Raw genomic sequence first — 19,631 nt, 5'->3', positions numbered from 1 at the left:
GTATTTGATAAACACTCAGTGAGGCAATCCTCCCATCTACTGGGCTATACACACAAGCAATAGGATCTCTACATGCCACAAACAACAATCAATAAAACAAACTAGGTAATATACAAAGCATACAACAATCCGCCGTAGCTGAAAGAAGGGTGTCGACCGACACCAGATGGTGTCGATCGACACTAGCAATCTGGTGTCGACCGACACCATACAGGTGTCGACCGACACCATACTGGTGTCGACCGACACCCTGCCCGACACTCTCGAAAACCCTAGTTTGTGTCGACCGACACCTCCACATGGCATCGATCGACACTCGCCAAGGTCTCGAGCCGTCCTCGCGTTGGTGTCGACCGACACCTCAACTGGTGTCGACCGACACCAATGCCGAGCAGCGATTTCCTTTGATCAAAAACTCCGAATCTCGCCTCCAATCTTCTCCAATCCGCTCCATGCATTTCCAGAAGCCAAACCCAGCCAAAGCAGCGACAAAATACCATAGAGAACTCAAGGAAACAACCACATAAGAACCAAATCACATAAAATATAGAGATCTTAGCTTAGATAATCCATGGTCATGCACTCACCTCTTTGCAGGAAGATTCTGACCAATAAGAACGAATTCCCTCACTCCTAGCAAGCTTCTAGCACTTTCCCAGCCTCATATCTTCCAAGAACAGCAAGGAATCTCACCAAATCTCTCTCAAAGGCTCAATAACACTTTTTCTCTCTTTCTTTTCTCAAAACGATTAACGGCGACCAAAAGAAAACTTCCCAAAACCCTTCTGGTCGACCACACCCTTAAATATATCGGTTTAATGGTTTTTCCTAAACCAAACCGGTCCAAATCGATAATTAAATCGAACTGGTCGAACTGGTCGAACAAGAATTAGTGGTGTCAACCGACACCCCCCTTGGTGTCGATCGACACCCATCCCCAAAAACCCAATTTTGGTTCGCGGATGTTACACCTATATCATCGTGGTTATAATTTTTTATTTTTCTAACTGTCTTTTTATTTCTCAAATTTTATTGGGTTGGTCATAAACTCATTGCAATCATGTAGATATTTTTTTCTCAGTTTTTCATCCAAATTGTTTTTTGAGTAAACAGTTTTAGTTGTTAAACGAGCTGCCACTACAAATTTTAGTGGTGACAAGAAACTACATCAAAGTGAAAGTAAAAAAACAAAAATTTGTTTAATTTTTTCACAGATACATTTAATAAGTGGTTATGAAGAGCATATTTTAACAATAAAATATTTTAGAATGTAAGAACACATTATTAGTGATAAAACATAGAGTAAAATTGTAAGTGGATGCTAATAAAATGACGCTTTGACGGGTTGATTGCATGTAAAATATTTTTTGAATAAGTTTTTGAATGTTTGGAAATTTGACAATAATAATATTCGTAATGGTTAATGTTTGAAAAACATTTTGGTAGTCGATATTTAGTTTTAGGTTATTGTAATAAATGTAATAATAATTTTAAAATATTAAGATATAAATTAATATATTAAAGTAAAAACTTCTCTTTAACTAAAACTATTTACTTTTTATTTTCAGAAATATTATTTCACTTACAAAAATTATTTATATATTTCTAATTTTTTTAATTTTATTAAATAGTTTTAAAACCCGCATATGTGCGGGTCCTAATCTAGTCTTATTATAAATGTTATACTATTTTAGTATTTCGTAATTTCATATTTTTATTATAAAAAACTATTGTTATTTTTAATATAAAATGGTACCTATTGGCTACTGCTATATTAAAATATAGGATTGGACTTAAACTAAAATAAAAATTATATATAAATTACTACTAGTTAGAAGTTTACAATATGGTCCACTTGCTAGCAAGAAGTTTACCATGCACACGTATAGAGAGGATTCCTTAGGCTACGTTCTCGTATTATCTGTAAATTCAAATGAACAAGAATTTTGTTTGTGGGCGTATAATAGTTTGTGATAACGGTTATTATTAAAGTTTGACCATATTGGTTTACAGATAATATCCGGTTTAAACTTTTGTATAGTTCAATATAATTTAGGACCTTATTTTAATATTGATAGTTTTAGAATGTTAGTGTTGGATTGTTTTAGCACAAGCAGCTACTGTACCAGAAATTTTGATCTTATAATTTCTTTGTCTTTTCGAGCAAAGCTTTTCTTCGACACGGCTTTTCATTGCGTGATGCAACACTCTTATGATTTATAAAGCTTTACAATCTCAGATATTTTTAAAACAAAACAACAAAGTATTTAAAAACCAAAAATTTTTGACGATGAGACTTCACGAAGAAACAGAGGAAATTCGTCAGCAAAAAACTGATTGATCATTGTATCCATCGTTTTTGTTTATACGTGGAATGATATTTATAACACACCCTATTACGTTTGGTAAAAATTGACAATATATACTAGTAAAAATATACTATGAATATATATATTTATGTGTATATCATAGATTATAATAGATTCCTCACATGGTGGTTTGCATTACTGATATATAACTATCTTACGTGCACACTTTTACCAGATATCAAAATCTCGATTGGCTTTTTAGAATGTAAAACAAAAACCCTAATTTGCTACGATCTATTAACAATTCTGCATAACTAGGTCACTCACCAAAAAGATAGTTAAAGTGTATCAAATAGAACAATGTGGGTTTGCCCTATAGATCTAACGCGCATAATCTGCAGTCCTATTTCCAAGGGGAAAAATGCCAAAAAAAACCTCAAGTTATTTTTATTTGGACGTTTAATACCCAATGGTTTTCGGTTGGAATAAAAATACCTGATATATTAAATTAGTGTCAAATAAAACCTTGTCTTTTAAAGATTGGTTGAAACGAATATACGACTTAACAGACGTTAACTTGGGTAACGGAATCGCTAAACCGGATTAAGTTTTAATCACACATTTTCGTAAATAGATATATACAATATGTTTACTAAAGTTAACGAATATGTTGAAGTAGTCTACTGGTATAGGATTTTTATTTTACAACATCAGAGTGCCGGTTTCGAACCCTACCAACAACATTTTTTTTTTCCAACGCCGATGCCGTCGCCTCAACTGCCGGGAACAAACAATAAGTCAGCCACTCCGTTGAGTTCACAACCACCGGTTACCAAGTCTGCTGCTCCGTCGAAGTCGCAGCCATCAATTAACGATCCGTCGAAGTCGCAGCCACCAATTAACGTTCCCTATCCAGATCTGCTGCTGAATTATTTGAATTCGCCAGAAAAGCCTCTATATGAAGCTTCAGACCATAGCAGCATCCATCGTTATCATCAATCTAGGAAGAATGTTTCCGATCCATCGATTTGGCAGCTGCCGTATCAACCTATGAATCTCATCGCCGTTTTCAGAGCAACTCCGCTCTGGCGATGTTTCAAAAAAAAAAAATCTTAGAACAAAAAAAATGTCGAGTTTCAGAAAAAAAAAAAAAAAAAAAAAATCGAAAAGCCTCTAGGATGCAGGTCGAACCCACGTTCGGATGATCATTAAACAAACCTTTCACCACTAGACTACTTCGACATACACGTTTATTCATGTAACCCTATTGTATATATCTGTTTTAAAACGTGTGATTAAAACTTATCCCGGTTTAGCGATTTCGTTACCCAAGTTAACGTCTGTTAAGTCGTATATTCGATTCAACCAATCTTTAAAAGAGAAGGTTTTATTTGACACTAATTTAATATATCAGGTATTTTTATTCCAACCGAAAACCATTAGGTATTAAACATCCAAATAAAAATAACTTGAGGTTTTTTTTGGTATTTTTCCCTATTTCCAAGTGAACTTCGTAATATTATATAAATTGGTGACAGCTTGTCTTGTGCGAAGTTTGTTAAAGGGTGGGGACCATGGTTCGAGAAACGTCTGGTGCACCAATAAACTACTGGTGGATTGGGATATCCCCAGTGATTGGTTTGGATTGATGCCCTGAAAAGCCAGCTTGGGGTCCGTTGGGGCAGTTAGCAGTGAGGCTAGTAGGGTCTGCGGGACGGGTTGTCACATAAAAATCGATTTTTATGTGACAACCCGTCCCGTTGACCCCACTAGCCCACCACTAGCTTGCCCCCATAGGCCCGAAGCTGGCCCTGCAGGGCATCGATCCTAATCCATCACTGTGGATATTCCAATCCACCAGTAGGCTATTGGTGCTCCATGCATTCCTCGAACCATAGTCTCCACCCTTTAACAACCTTCCCATAGGACAAGCTGTCACCAATTGATCTGCAGATCAACGGGACGGGTTGTCACAATAACCTACTGGTGGTCTTTGGCAAAGGTGAATGCATGATCATGGGTTGAAATTATAATCTATGCAGATCAACGGGACGGGTTGTCACAATAACCTACTGGTGGTCTTTGTCACCAATTATAATCTATGCGTTGTTATAATCGATAATATAATAAGATAATTCTTTTTTTTTGAAAATCATTTGTAAATATATGGTAACATCAGTAATATAAATTAAGAATTATGGAAAATTATCAAATATATATATATATATATATACCTTAATTTTTGTTTGAACTCATTTATAATATTTTTACTATATCAAAAACTTTTAGTTTTGTCTTCAAAACATGATAATTGCTATTTTCCTTGTAATTGATACTATAAAAATATTATTTAGAACAATTAAATCATATTTTTGAATGTTATTTTTTAAAAAAATTACCAAATAAAGAATTTTTTCTATAAATTAATAATTATTAATTTATCCATAAATTAAAACTTCTATAGATTAATAAATTTTCAATGTCCCAACATTATTAATTTATAGAGGTTTTACTTTATATGCAATTTAACAACGGATCAGAGCATGTAAAACAATTTATCTCAACAATATTTTACTTTGTATTATTAAATATTTAAATAAAAATAATTCCCACTATATAACCCACCTTGAAGTACACTAATGAATTCTTTTTGTTTTTTAAATTTGAACTATGCAATATGTATAAATAAATGTAATATCATTAAATTTATAAAAAATCAAAATTATCTACTAATAACCTTTATGCCATACTGAAAATATAGGATTAATTAATCATCAAAAATTATTTTCCAAATAAAATTTTAATACAATTTTTTAATTAAAACTAATATTGTTTATGTTACACAGGAATCACATAATGACAATGTATAAACAATTACAAATAATATTTCTTTAATTGCATAATTTCATTTGGCAACTTAATTGATCATTACTTTATATTCCTCAAGGTTAAAAAATTCCAAACTGAATTTCTTACACAATATTTTCATGTCTTTATTTTTAAACATTAATACAATTTACTCATTATTTGTATTCTTCTTTATCTTATCCAATTTCATAAGAATATTACATTTTTCTGTTTTTTCATATTTTATTATATCAAAACTCATTCTATTACCATTTACTTTATTCATTCTATTGTTTTATCCAAATTCATTAGAGGATATATATATATATATATATATATATATATATATATATATATATTAAATTCTCTTAGTATATATAAGTTTGTTTTTTTAAATCATTATAAGTTTTGAGGAAACTCTTTGACAAATGTTACAATCTATTTAATATTAGATATACTTAAACATATGTTATGACTAAATTAGTTAATTTATGACATACATATATCACAATCTATTTCATATTAGATATCACACATGTCATGATCTGATTAATATCAAAATTGGGCATTTGATCGCTTGTTAAGATCAAATTTGATTATAAAATACCACTTTTATATGTTGCTATGAGTACTTCCAACATTTGGATTATAATAAGATCATCATAACCCACACAAAATACATAAAATAATTGTTAGTGAGAGCAAGAACAAGTAACGGAAAATGGAATTGATGGTGATTATGGTGTTATGCCTCGTTGTTATGGTCATCGTGGCTGTTGTTGTAGGCATATGTTGCTGTACGAAAATCTTATAACAAAGTCGTAATACCTAATTGATGTTGTGTTAAGTGTAAATAAACTAATATGTTTCTTTAATAATTAGGTTGCATTAAGAAGAAGCCGGCCAACCCCAAGTGAGGTTTAGGAGAGTCCGAAGTGAGTAAAACTTGAGATACTTTGATGATATTTGTAAACTTACGATTGGTTCAAATTTGTTTGATTTAAAATTTAACTCTTTAACTTAATTATAATATATTAGAACTACTGATATTATATATTTGTGAGATACCATTAGAGTATCTAGACTAATATGGATGCTCTGACGGGCATTTATATTTCTTTGAATAAGATATATTATGAGGTATAAGCGATAAGCATATGTATTGACGAAAACTCTATGTGTGATATATTGCTAGAATGATAATGTTTTGAATTAAAACAATTAAAGAATTATTTCTAAATTTCTATCAGTTTTCAGATCGACAAAAGAGAGAAAATACTTTCCCTTTTTATGATATTTTTCGTTCTGAAATCATCTTAAAAACAATATTTACATGTATTAGACTTTTTTTTAAAAAAAACAGGTCCCAAAAAGGCTATTAATAGACCAACTATGTAACAAATGTTTATCAAAATCATCTTGACCACCGAGAAAGCCTACAAAACAATATAAACATACATATTGACAAAAAAAAATTATATGCATAAACAAATTTTGATTACATATGATAAAAAAATAACAATTTAGTCAGATTCAACAATATTATATGATATAACAAAAAATTTAGATGTCAAAAAAGAATTTACAATAGTACCTTATATAACAAACAAGGGTTCCTCCAAAAAATTTCAACCAGAAAATGACATATGTCACTAAATTAAAACCATTTATTTTATTCGTACACACTTCATTTGACTCCTATGATCATCTCTAGCCACAACAACAATCATGGAAAATAACTGACGATTCGTTAATTGGCAATTACACTTATAAAATAGAAATCTGTGAGCCTCTTGGGAGCTAAATACGGGAAAAGGCAAGCCAATATGAACTTAAAATCTTATGGTGAAGAGTGAGGAAATCAACTATTCATTTAGCATAAGTAAATCCTCATAAGACTCGAATAAATCATATATAAAAGAAAGGATGCAAGTAAAACATATATGGGGGAAATTCAAATCAAGATTAAAACCCAATTATATGCATTCAAAACAGGATTTAGTCAAAATATTTGGGTCATGTTTTCTCCACCATGTTCATGGTTGACCAACAAATTAATACACTTGAATGTGAATTACCTACATAAATAACATATATTTAATTTGTTATCAACACCTCTAAATATTTACACAACAATATTATCAAATAATTTTGCAATGTCATTTTAGTAACTGTAACATCCACGAACCGGATTCCCGGTTTAGGAGGTGCATCGATTGATGCACATGGTCGATGCAAGATTGGTTTTTCCAAGCCAAGTTAAGTTAAATGCTCGTTTTGTTGTGTTTTGTTTTTGGGGAAACCCTAAGGTTAGGTATTTAAGGAGATGTTTGTGGAGTTTGGCCGAGTTTCAGAGAGAAAGTAGAGAGATAACCTTTTTTTGGGAGAGTTTGGAGTTTTAGAGCCTTTTCCTAAGAGATCTTGCCTGTGGAGTGGAGATTTGTAGCTGGGTTTGGATTAGGAGCTTGCTAGGTGTGACAACCCGTCCCGTTGACCCCACTAGCCCACCGCTAGCTTGCCCTTATAGGCCCAAGCTGGCCCTGTAGGGCATCGATCCTAACCCCTCACTGATCAATTGGTGACAGCTTGTCTTGTGAAGGGGTTGTTAAAGGGTGGGGACCAGGGTTCGAGGAACGCCTGGCGCACCAATAACCTACTGGTGAATTTGGATGAATAGTTTGTTTCCACATTGAGGGGTTAGGATCGATGCCTGCAGGGCCAGCTTCGGGCCTATGGGGACAAGCTAGCAGTGGGCTAGTGGTGTCAACGAGACGGATTATCACACTAGGAGTGTGTATTTGTTGGTTTTAGAGTCAGAATCTTTGTAACAACCCGTTCCGTGGACCCCACTAGTCTCACTGCTAGCCCACAAGCCTCACTGCTAACCACTCCAACGGACCCCAAGCTGGCCCTGCAGGGCATCGATCCTAACCCATCACTGTGGATATCCAAATCCACCAGTAGGTTATTAGTGCGCCAGGCGTTCCTCGAACCCTGGTCCCCACCCTTTAACAACCTTTCCAAAGGACAAGCTGTCACCAATTGAGAAATCTATTATAATCTATGCGTTGTTATAATAGATCTGCAGGTCAATTGTTGACAGCTTGTCATGTGGGAAGGTTGTTAAAGGGTGGGGACCAGGGTTCGAGGAACGCCTGGCGCACCAATAATCTACTAGTGGATTGGGATATCCACAGTGATGGATTATGATTGATGCCCTGCAAAGCCAGCTTGGGGTCCGTTGGGGCGGGTAGCAGTGAGGCTAGTGGGGTCTGCGGGACAGGTTGTCACATAAAAATCGATTTTTATGTGACAACCCGTCCCGTTGACCCCACTAGCCCACTGCTAGCTTGCCCCCATAGGCCCGAAGCTGGCCCTGCAGGGCATCGATCCTAATTCATCACTGTGGATATCCCAATCCACCAGTAGGTTATTAGTGCGCCATGCGTTCCTCGAACCATGGTCCCCACCCTTTAACAACCTTCCTACAGGACAAGCTGTCACCAATTGAAGAATCTATTATAATCTGTGAGAGGCCCGTCGTTGGACGGTTTGTTTTTTTTGTTAGTTTTTATATGCAATATTTTTTAATCTTTTAGTTATTTAAATTTGTTTTCAATAAATCTGGATGTATATAAAGTTATCCTATGGACAATTTTTTATTTTTTTTTCTTTCTTGAAAGGAAGTAGGAGATAAATTTTTAACCCTTTAATTGTTTAAAATAAAATAAAATAAAAACAATCAGACGTTCCATGGGTATGTAGCCCCATTGACGTCCTCCAACATTTCCGGCTTAATAATATCTGAGTATACATCCAAATAATGAAAACCAAGTAATAAAAAACTATTAAATATAATTATAAAATACTAACTATTAGACATTTACATTGTTATGTGTAGTATGAGGAGTGAGCTCTTTTTCATTTGTTAGTTGGAGAAACCATTTTTATTAATATAAATCTGTATTTTTGTTTATTATAATTTTTTTTAAATGTGTAGGATATATTTTATTTTTCCTTTTCTGTTATTTTTTTTTTTGTATGAGTATGTAGAGTTATATAAGATTTAATGAGAGCTTTAACAATTAGTAAAAACATTTTTCCTGATATAATTTTTCAATCCATTATGTATTATTCAATAAGTCAATACATCTTTTTGTAGTTAATCTTGGCCTCACATGGATCCATATACATGTTCTTTCCTATACAAAATTAACTCTAATAGGGTTACTTATTTGTATATTTTTAATAGTGAACTAGTTAATAGATAAATTATATAGTCCTGTCAATTAAAATTTGGGCTATGCGTTTGTTATTGTATTATTAATTATTTTTAAAATCATTTTTTTTGTTAATAGAAGACACCTATTACTAATAGGCTATTAGTGTGATTTCTCATTATCTTTATTTTGTGCTATAGAATTTGTTTTGTCATATTTATTAGTGTTTTATGATTTCATTATTCGTTCCTTTAGTTACATGCATTTGTTTATGATAGTATATATTTTTACATGGTTATTATAACTGTTTTCTATACTTTTTATCTCCACACACATGTAACAAACAAATAACTTGTACAGTTACAACTTAAAAACATGAAAAGAGATTTTTTCTTATACAAATGTTGGGGCTATTCTTTTTTTGTTTTTTCTTTTAAGGGACGATTGCAAAATTGGACCCCTCATTTGAGTCAATTGCAAAATTGGACCCCTCTTTTTCTCTCTCCAACATTTGCCACTTTCTCCCTATTAAATCCTCTGCCATTCCATGTATTCACATAAATGCCATTATTTCTGATTTATTTGAATTTCTTGCGAAAATGTTTATTACATCCATATCCTCATCTTCTTCTTTTATTTACGTTTGTGCCACCGCCATCAATTTTCCAACCACCATGAACAACCAAATTTGAAGCTCTTAATGCTTCAACAACCCAAATTTGTGAGCTTAAATAACACCCAATGCTATGAGAACTTCATTTTCTTCCATCTCCTCTCCATTTTAATCCAAGAAAATTTGCAAGTGCATTTATCTTGTTATATGTCATGATTCTTGGATAGTGATTAAATTGGTGCTGGGTTTCTTCTGTGGTGACTAAAGACGACGTCCTTGGTGCTTGACATTGCGAAACAACAACCGATAAAGTTATTTTCCGGTAGAATGCATGATTTCCTTGATTTTTTTTGCGAAAGTAGACTTCATTTGTTAGTCTAACCGTCATAATATCATGTAAAGTCTACTCTGTGGTCAATTTTGCAATCAAAAATTTATCGAGTTTCGAGCCTGTAGGCTGCAATTTCAGTCTCCTTAATTTCATTTGAAAACAAAAAAATATAGTTCAGACTGCATTATAATCTTTCCGTCAGATACTTCATTTGCAGTCTACTAAGGTGTATTTTTGCAATTGACCAAATTCTTGACTTTTTAGTTATGACTGCCGGACGAAGTCTTCTTACGATAATAAACGAGTAGACTTCCATAGTGACTATTTTTGCAATTGACCAAACTATTTAAGCATTGACCGTAATATTAATATATTAAAAATATATTAAAATAATTAGTTGACTGCAAAAGAAGTCTACTATTTAAAAAATGCAATTGTTGGTCAATTGCAAAAATGACCACGGCAGACTGCAAACGAAGTCATCATTAATGTAGACTTCATACGCAGTCTACTTGGCGAAAGTCAAACTTGGTCAATTGCAAAACTAACCACGACGAAGTTTACTTTTTCTGGTTGACGGATAGTTAAAGTCTACTTAGTAGACAGAAGTCTACTGTAAAGTCAATGGGTTGGTCAATTGCAAAAATAACCATAGTCGACTATATTTGAAGTTAACCGGTTGAACTTTCCATTGAAGTCTACCTTGTTTTATCTATTTAATTGCAAAACTAACCAAAAAATTAACAAAGGAAGACCACAAAAGAAGTCAACCAGTTATGGTAGACTTCATTCGCAGTCTGCTTTGTAAAATTGTAATTGCAAAAATAGACCCCAAAAAATAGACTTCATTTGAAGTTATCCTCGTATAGTCTTTTTTATGTCTACTCGTTGATGTGAACATGAAGTCAGCATTATTTGAAAACCAAATTATTGCAAATTGGTGAATAATTTTTAAGATTTTCTTGTTGTATTCTTTGATATATGTTATTTACTTGGCTCTGTATGTTTTTGACATGATTATACATAATACTTATGGAGAAATCAAGTTTTTGGTTTTCTTAGGCAGTTAGGTCATTAACTTAGACTTATTTTTGAAGTCAACGTGTTGGAGTTCTGTGTGAAGTCTGTATTGATGACAAGAAAAATAATCTCGGTTTTAGAAAATCAATTCCGGTTTATTTGAAACAGTACCAGAAAAATATAAAGAAACCGACTTCTCTGGCAGACTTCTTTACCAACTAACGTCAAATCAATTAAATCAATTTAAACTTTGTAATGATTATGTCGACGACTTCTTTGGCAGACTATTGCACGGGAAACTGAACCGTCTGCAAATCAGTCAAATCAATTTAATATTTGTAATGATTATGCTGAAGACTTATCTGAAAGACTTCTTATAAGAATATAGAATTCTACAATTATAAGTATGAAATGAAGTAATATATAAACTCTCTAAAAATTACCTAAATGTGAATGATTTCAGTCTTCAACACTATAGTAAAGTGTATTCTTAGCTATTAGTTTAGTTGTTACACTAAATCTTATTGAAATTACAAATTTCTAGGATTTTTTTTTTTTCAGTTTTTCTATATCAATCTTGATTAGTATTTTTACTATCTATTTTATTATAATATATTATTATTGGTATGAAAGAATCAAATATTAGATAATAAAGACTTTTGCTGTGAAAGACTCGATAATAAAGTCTAGCTATGTTTGTGGTTAATCATCGATAATGTGTTAATGTTTGTTTATGCATACTCATTTTTTGAAAGCATTTAAATTTATATTATTATCTTTTTTTTTTGTTAAAGTCTTTAATTGTTTGTACATGTAAATTTTTGTTATGTATAGTGTTCAAGTTTTCTTCATTTTGGCCGCAACCACATTTCAGTGAAATTGTCAAGGTCCTGTATATTTGTATTCTCTCAACAAGAACCATGAAACTTTAGCTCAAGAAACATCATCACACAAACTAACACAATTCACATAACATGAGCAAAGACAAAGCAAAAATCATTATATCACCCCTCAGATTGGTTCTTCTAGCAGCGACATATTTCAAACGACCAAAACAGAGCAGTACACGAATATTAGAGAACATCACAATATAACATAGTACCTGAAACCGGGGTCGTAATGCAAAATCAGAACGAGTTCATCTCCAAAGTGAAAGAAGCATTAATAATCTAAATTTACATAAAATGATATGGCAAACTGAACAACAAAGGAGCTTCAATCTCCACCTTCTCATAATTTGTATTTAATGAAGAATACAACAATAATCATATTACATTTTTTTCTACTTTCTAAAGATACATATTATTCATCCAGGCATATTAAGAATCTTGATTTTTCCCAACTCCAAATAGCACTCTTTAAACGTGAGCTCATCCCACAAGACTTTGGATTGAAATTATCATTGTCTATCTATTTCTGATAACTAAAGACTTGACTAGTGTGGCAATAGTATCTTTTGTCTTAGCGTTTCCCCAACATGGCTAGCTTCAGGACATCATCTTCCTCCAAGCTAAGATCAGAAACCCTGAACGCAAAACAAGAATATAGTCTCAGAAAGGTTAACCCAAAGATTGAATGATGATTATATCAGAATCTGAAAACATTAAAAAAAAAAGAGCAAAAATATCAAAGATTCTTAGCACAGTTTAAGCGTTGGGAGCTCCTTGGCAAGAGCCATAGTTATCTCCTGTAGCTTAGCACACTGTGAAGTAAGCTGGATACATTCCTGTAACAGACATAATAAGAAACTCAACACCAAATGGAGGATATTTAGAAACAAAAGCATCTAATGTTGAGTATAATCAAAAACCTCAGATTTTAACTTAAGCAAGTGCTGAGTCGTTGATATTTCTTGCAGAGACTCTCACCTTTTTCCTTTTTCCTCCTTCAATTGCTCATTACACTGATGCAACTGAGAAGCCAAAAACAAAAACAAAAAAACCCAAAATTTACACACAATCTTCTTAAGGATACTAATCAACAAAGAATAAGAATTCACAAATCATGACCTTATCGGAGACTTCAGCATTCTCTGTTTTCTGCTCATATCAGACAATTTCGCTTGTTCATACTCGGGCAGTACTCAACCATTGCTGCAAAGTAGGGTTTTCCCAACAAAATCGATTTAGCAACGAAATAAATCTAAGAAAAATAAAAAAGAATACAAAGAGAGCTTTATCGATTGAGTGTTGTTCCGTAGTATACTAACCAGAGTTCGTGAAAGATGTCTTTATCGATTGCCAAAGGGTCTTCGTCGGCAAGGTCTAAAACTTGACAGAAGAAGAGGAGGCAACGACTCCGACACGGTGTGGAGCAAAACAAACAGTAGAAGCGAAGGAACAAGATCTGAGAGGCGAATCTCCGGCGAGCCCATAACACGACATGAACATACCTAGTAGACAGCGGTGACTACAACAAGACGGAAACACAGATCTAGCGACGTCGCTGGAAAATGACTCCTCGGTGGTTGTGAGGGAGAGAAGCGGCTAGGGCGAACTCGGTTTTTTAGAAGATGCAAAAGAAAGAAAATGGTTTCTCTCACGAATATATTAATTTTGGAGAGAGAGATCACATAAAACAACTAGGGTTGAGTTAGAGAGATAAGTATATATATGGTTATTGCATCCGGTTAGGTTAAAATCAAGGAAATGGTATGCATTCGGTTAGGTTCATCTATCGGTTTGGTTAAATTGTCGGTGAGTTTAAAATAATATAATATTACTAGTTGATAGCATAAGAAAGTCAACCGTGAATAGTCTACAGAGAAGTCAACTTAAGCAAACCCTAAATCAAATAATTTTAACCTAATCAGTCTTACCTTCCTTAATTTGACTAGTTTATATGTAAATTTATTTTATTACAATGCAAGAAGTCTATGTGGTTATTATTTGGTCAAATGGTTAACCAAATTATTTTTTATAATTTTTTTAATTAAAATTTAACCTATAATTAAGGAGTAGACTTACTTTGAAGTCTTCCCTTTGACGTAAGTTTGAAATCAACCTTAGAGATATCTATTGCAGACTTCATCGGGTTAAATCTGTCATTTCGGCTTCTGTTTTTTGTTTGGTCGTAAGAAGGTCAACTGTAATTTCAGCACCCTTAGTGGTTATGTTTCTCGAAAAACGAATATGGGGTCTACGAGCTCATTTAAATGCAAATAAAGGTACTAAAAATGCAATTGTCCCTTCTTTTAATGAAGACTCACCTTCTTTTGGTTGCAAATTTTATTTCCCTTTCATGCACCATTCTTTAAAAATAGGTGCTTGGACAGCAAAAGTAATTCAAAATTTTTACCATCGTCATCCAAAAAAATCAATAAGTTCATTTTTCATTCTCGGTTTCTTCTTACTCTTCATCAAAAAATGCATATGTAGAAGAAGAAATATTACCTCAATGTAGAGAAAATTATGCAGCAATATTTTTATGTTCTATTGATAGTTAAAACAGAAGTAAACAATTATGTCGTTAATTAAAAAATAAAACAATATAAATAAATATTATTCCATAAAACTGAAAAGAATGGCACATGTCTAAATGGCATATGAATATCTATAAACTAAAACCAACATTTGCTTCCATATCTTCAAAAGTGATATAAATAAAATATTTGAAACACAATCAGTTATATAGAAAAATGATGTTATAGAATTCTAATTTTTATGGGGGATTTGATATTTGATGGTGCTTAGTGAGGTGTTTGCTATTTATAGGAAATTTGTTGATAACAAATGTGTAGGTCGTGCAAAATTGAGTGTACGTCACAAAACTAATTTGAGTTAATGATGTTCTTAATGCATTCAATTATTTTTCAATGTAAAAAATCTTAGAGGTTAAAGGTCCCAAGAAATACGAAAAATGTTTTGATAGTATAATTAGTGGGTTAAATAAGTTAATTATAAATTTAAGATGATTAAATTAGAAAGATTATAATACAAATAGAAATTTCTAATGCATGGGTGAGAGACGGAACTCAACATAAGAAGATTTATTAGTTACTGAAACGACCCGACCCGTTTATATATATATAATAATAGTTTAATGATCCCATACTCACTAACCACCTAGCCACATTCAAACCAAACAGCGGAATAACCAAACATTAAACCAATGAATTAACCAATAATCAAATAATCATTATTAATTCCATAACAATTAAACCAATGAATCAATTCAACATAAACCAAGGAACCAACAATCCTAGACAACATTTTAAAGACTCCATTATAGCAACCTACCATAAGCCAGACCACAAACAACCGAGCCACTAGAACATCCTCCTCTTCATTGCCTTGATTCCACGATCATACTTTGTCTGTAGCTGCACCACAAACACAAATTGAGATGCATGAGTATTTTCATAAACACTCAGTGAGACCAACTCCAATGGTTACCTCTATATTTTACTCTAAATATAGAGATCTCTAAAAATAGTGTAGAGGTTTACTCCAATGGTTACTCTATTTCTTACTCTAAAATAAATATTTTAAATTTATTATATATGTTTATCTTGTTCTTAATTTCTCATATAGCCCTTTAGTTCTAAAATCTACAAATTGTGTCCACTTATTTAAATTTTAACAAAAAATCAATAAAATTAAAATATTATTAAAATTAAACTTGAAAATAAATTTTTGGCATCTACTTCATTTGGGCAATATTTTGATAACCTTAATGGATCCAGAAGCGATTTACCGGATTATTAATCACTAGTTTATGATGTATTAAGTTTATTTTGGTAAGAATTTGTTTTTATTTAAGTTTTCTATTTCTATTTTAATTTATGGCACTAGTTATGTATTTTATATTTAATGTTTGTTATGTCATTCTATTTTCTAAGTTACATATATGTTATTGTTGTGTTTTAATTTAATGTAATATATTTGTTTTTTCTATAAAATTATATAAGTGTAAATTCCTATTAAATAATTTTTTTTGGTATAAAATGGTATAAGATATGATAATTGAAGGATTATTTGTAAATAAAAAAGTTCTACTCTAAAAATAGAGAAATGAATAGTGTTACTCCAAATTTGGAGTGACACTGTTCATTTCTCTATTTTTAGAGTAGAATATAGAGTACCATTGGAGATGATTTTACTCCAAATATAGAGTTTGGAGTAAGATATAGAGTACCATTGGAGATGCCCTGAGACAATCCTCCCATCTAATGGGCTATACACACTAGCAATTAAGAATCTCCAACCATCAAACAACAATCAACAAACAAAACAGGAAGCTGCATCGACCGACACCAAACCACCGCATCGACCGACACTGGCTGGGGTTGCCTCGACCAACACCAAGCCTGCATCGACCGACACCAACACTGCATCGACCAATGTATGCTCGACATTTCACGAAATCCCTAATTGCATCGATCAATACCTCCGCATAGCATCGATCAATGCTCCTAGGTCTTATCACGCCGTCCTCACACTGCATCGACTGACGCACATAGTGCATCGACCAACGCACAAAGTGCATCGACTGATGCACATAGTTGTGCATCGGTCGACGCACATACCAAGTATCGTCTTCTCTGAAACTCCTCGTCAGATCTTCGTTCCTAAATACATCAAACTCGATCTAATGCCACAAAGAAGCCTCAACAAGCCCCATGTGACTCAAAAACATTCTAACAAGCCAGATCTACCACATAACACATAAACACAAAAATCAGAGAAATCTCAAGCTTAGATAAGCCATGATCATGCACTCACCTTTGCCAAAGACCACCAGTAGGTTATTGTGACAACCCGTCCCGTTGATCTGCATATCAATTGGTGACAGCTTGTCCTGTGGGAAGGTTGTTAAAGGGTGGGGACCATGGTTCGAGGAACGCATGGCGCACCAATAACCTACTGGTGGATTGGGATATCCACAGTGATGGGTTAGGATCGATGCCCTACAAGGCCAGCTTCGGGCCTATGGGGTTAGGATCGATTTTTATGTGACAACCTGTCCTGTTGACCCCACTAGCCCACCGCTAGCCGCCCCAACAGACCCCAAGCTGGCTTTGCAGGGCATCAATCCTAATCCATCACTGTAGATATCCCAATCCACCAGTAGGTTATTGGTGCACCAGGCGTTCCTCGAATCCTGGTCCCAACCTTTAACAACATTCCCACAGGACAAGCTGTCACCAATCAACCTGCAGATCAATTGGTGACAGCTTGTTCTGTGGGAAGGTTGTTAAAAGGTGGGAACCAGGGTTCAAGGAACGTCTGGTGCACCAATAACCTACTGGTTGATTTGGATATCCACAGTGATGGGTCTGGATCGATGCCCTGCAGGGCCATCTTGGGGTCCTTTGGGACGGCTAGTAGTGAGGCTAGTGGGCTAGCAGTGAGGCTAGTGGGGTCCACGGGACGGGTTGTTACAAAGATTCTGACTCTAAAACCAACAAATACACACTCCTAGTGTGACAACTTGTCCCGTTGACACCACTAGCCCACTGCTAGCTTGCCCCCATAGGCCCAAAGCTGGCCCTGCAGGCATCAATCCTAACCCCTCAATGTAGAAAGGAACTATTCATCCACATGTAGGTTATTGGTGTGCCAGGCGTTCCTCGAACCCTGGTCCTCACCCTTTAACAACCTTCCCACAGGACAAGCTGTCATCAATCGATGCACCTCCCAAACCGGGAATCCGGTTCGTGGATGTTACAGTTACTAAAATAACATTGCAAAACTATTTAATAACATTGTTGTGTAAATATTTAGAGGTGTTGATAACAAATTAAATATATGTTATTTATGTAGGTAATTCATAGGGATGTCAAAATGATTAACTCAACTCAAACCAACTCATTACCTAATGAGTTTAGATGAAATGAGTTAATGAGTTGATCCAACTCATTTATTTAAATGAGTTGGGTTAACCCATAAGATCATTAGTTTAATGAGTTAAATGGTTAAATGGTTAAATAGTTAACTCAACAGTTATACTAAAAATTAAACTTGAAATTTACATATCAATGATGTTTTTCACAAAACGAAAAAGAGTTTTCTCAGATCTTTGTCTCAAAGATAAACCAATGTAGACTTGATCGACATAAATTGACAAGCATATAGAGATGCATTCATGTTCAGCAAAATGGCATCAAAATGGCATCAAAGGAACACGTGACTCTTCATTTCTTGGAAAAGTTCCAGAGAAGTGAGAAGAGCAATTTAGCAAATATATCAAACATGTTAAGGTTAAAACTTAAAAGCAATCAAATCCAGTGAGTATATATCAACATCCAACACTAAAACAATATACTAATATGAAACATACGATTGAGAAATGACTAAGCCATTTACAAAAAATCTGACTTTAACCATTTGCAGAAAACATGTTTCCCCCACCATCACTTGACCATTCAATTATAATTGTTTAACCCAATTCGAAATTCTAGTTAAGCACACAACAAAATAACAAAAGCCCATGTCTCTAAATCATTACATGCGGCCAGGTCTCCTCTTTCTCCGATTTCACTCCCTCGTTGGACAAGTTCTTACACTTCCGCTTCCAAATTAAAAACCCAAAAACTCTTCTTCGATTCCGTAAAAGAAACAAATCGTTTTGGGAAAAATCACGATGAAGCTCTTTACAATGATGGCTTTAAATCCCAAATTCTAATCAGGAAGAAGCTGTTTTGGGGATAATCAAAGCATTGACTTGTTTACACATTTGATTGGTTTAAAGGTTTTGGTTATATTTAACCGGTTTAAACATTTGAGTCAATTTGACCCAATAAAAGAAGAATTGATGGATTAAATGGTTAAACCATTACCCATTACAACTCAATTTATTTGATCCATAAAACCATTTGAACCACTAACTCATTTTATTCATGAACTTATTAGGGTAAATTTTTTTAACTCATTAGAGTTCATGGGTTGAGTTGAGTTGAGTTGATCCATGAAACCTGACCCATTTTGACACCTCTAGTAATTCACATTTAAGTGTATTAATTGGTTGGTCAACCATGAACATGGTGGAGAAAACATGACCCAAATATTTTGACTAAATTCTGTTTTGAATGCATATAATTGGGTTTTAATCTTGATTTGAATTCCCCCCATATATGTTTTACTTGCATCCTTTCTTTTATATATGCTTTATTCGAGTCTTATGAGGATTTACTTATACTAAATGAATAGCTGATTTTATCACTCTTCACTATAAGATTTTAAGTTCATATTGGCTTGCCTTTTCACGTATTTAGCTCCCAAGAGGCTCACAGATTTCTATTTTATAAGTGTAATTGCCAATTGACGGATCGTCAGTTATTTTCCATGATT

General features: G+C 33.6%; 2 long non-coding RNA genes across 3 annotated transcripts; one reads left to right on the top strand and one right to left on the bottom strand.

Annotated features, from left to right (window-relative positions):
- Positions 1-5,777: 5,777 nt before the first annotated feature.
- Positions 5,778-6,396, top strand: LOC147937610 (uncharacterized). Its single transcript, XR_015565023.1, has 2 exons — positions 5,778-5,953; positions 6,039-6,396. It is a non-coding gene; the product is annotated as an uncharacterized LOC147937610 (long non-coding RNA).
- Positions 6,397-12,538: 6,142 nt separating this feature from the next.
- LOC104710228 (uncharacterized) lies at positions 12,539-13,923 on the bottom strand. Of its 2 annotated transcripts, none has more exons than XR_754948.3 (5): positions 13,550-13,923; positions 13,350-13,433; positions 13,151-13,252; positions 12,984-13,066; positions 12,539-12,865 (listed from the first exon to the last, which is right to left on the bottom strand). It is a non-coding gene; the product is annotated as an uncharacterized LOC104710228 (long non-coding RNA). The 2 variants fall into 2 exon arrangements; XR_015566944.1 differs by having other exon boundaries at positions 13,209-13,252; positions 13,550-13,922.
- Positions 13,924-19,631: the final 5,708 nt, after the last annotated feature.

This window comes from Camelina sativa, chromosome 9 (assembly GCF_030686135.1).
Source record: "Camelina sativa cultivar CO46 ecotype springtype chromosome 9, ASM3068613v1".
Classification (NCBI taxonomy): Eukaryota; Viridiplantae; Streptophyta; class Magnoliopsida; order Brassicales; family Brassicaceae; genus Camelina; species Camelina sativa.
This window is presented reverse-complemented; position numbering and strand designations above follow the sequence as displayed.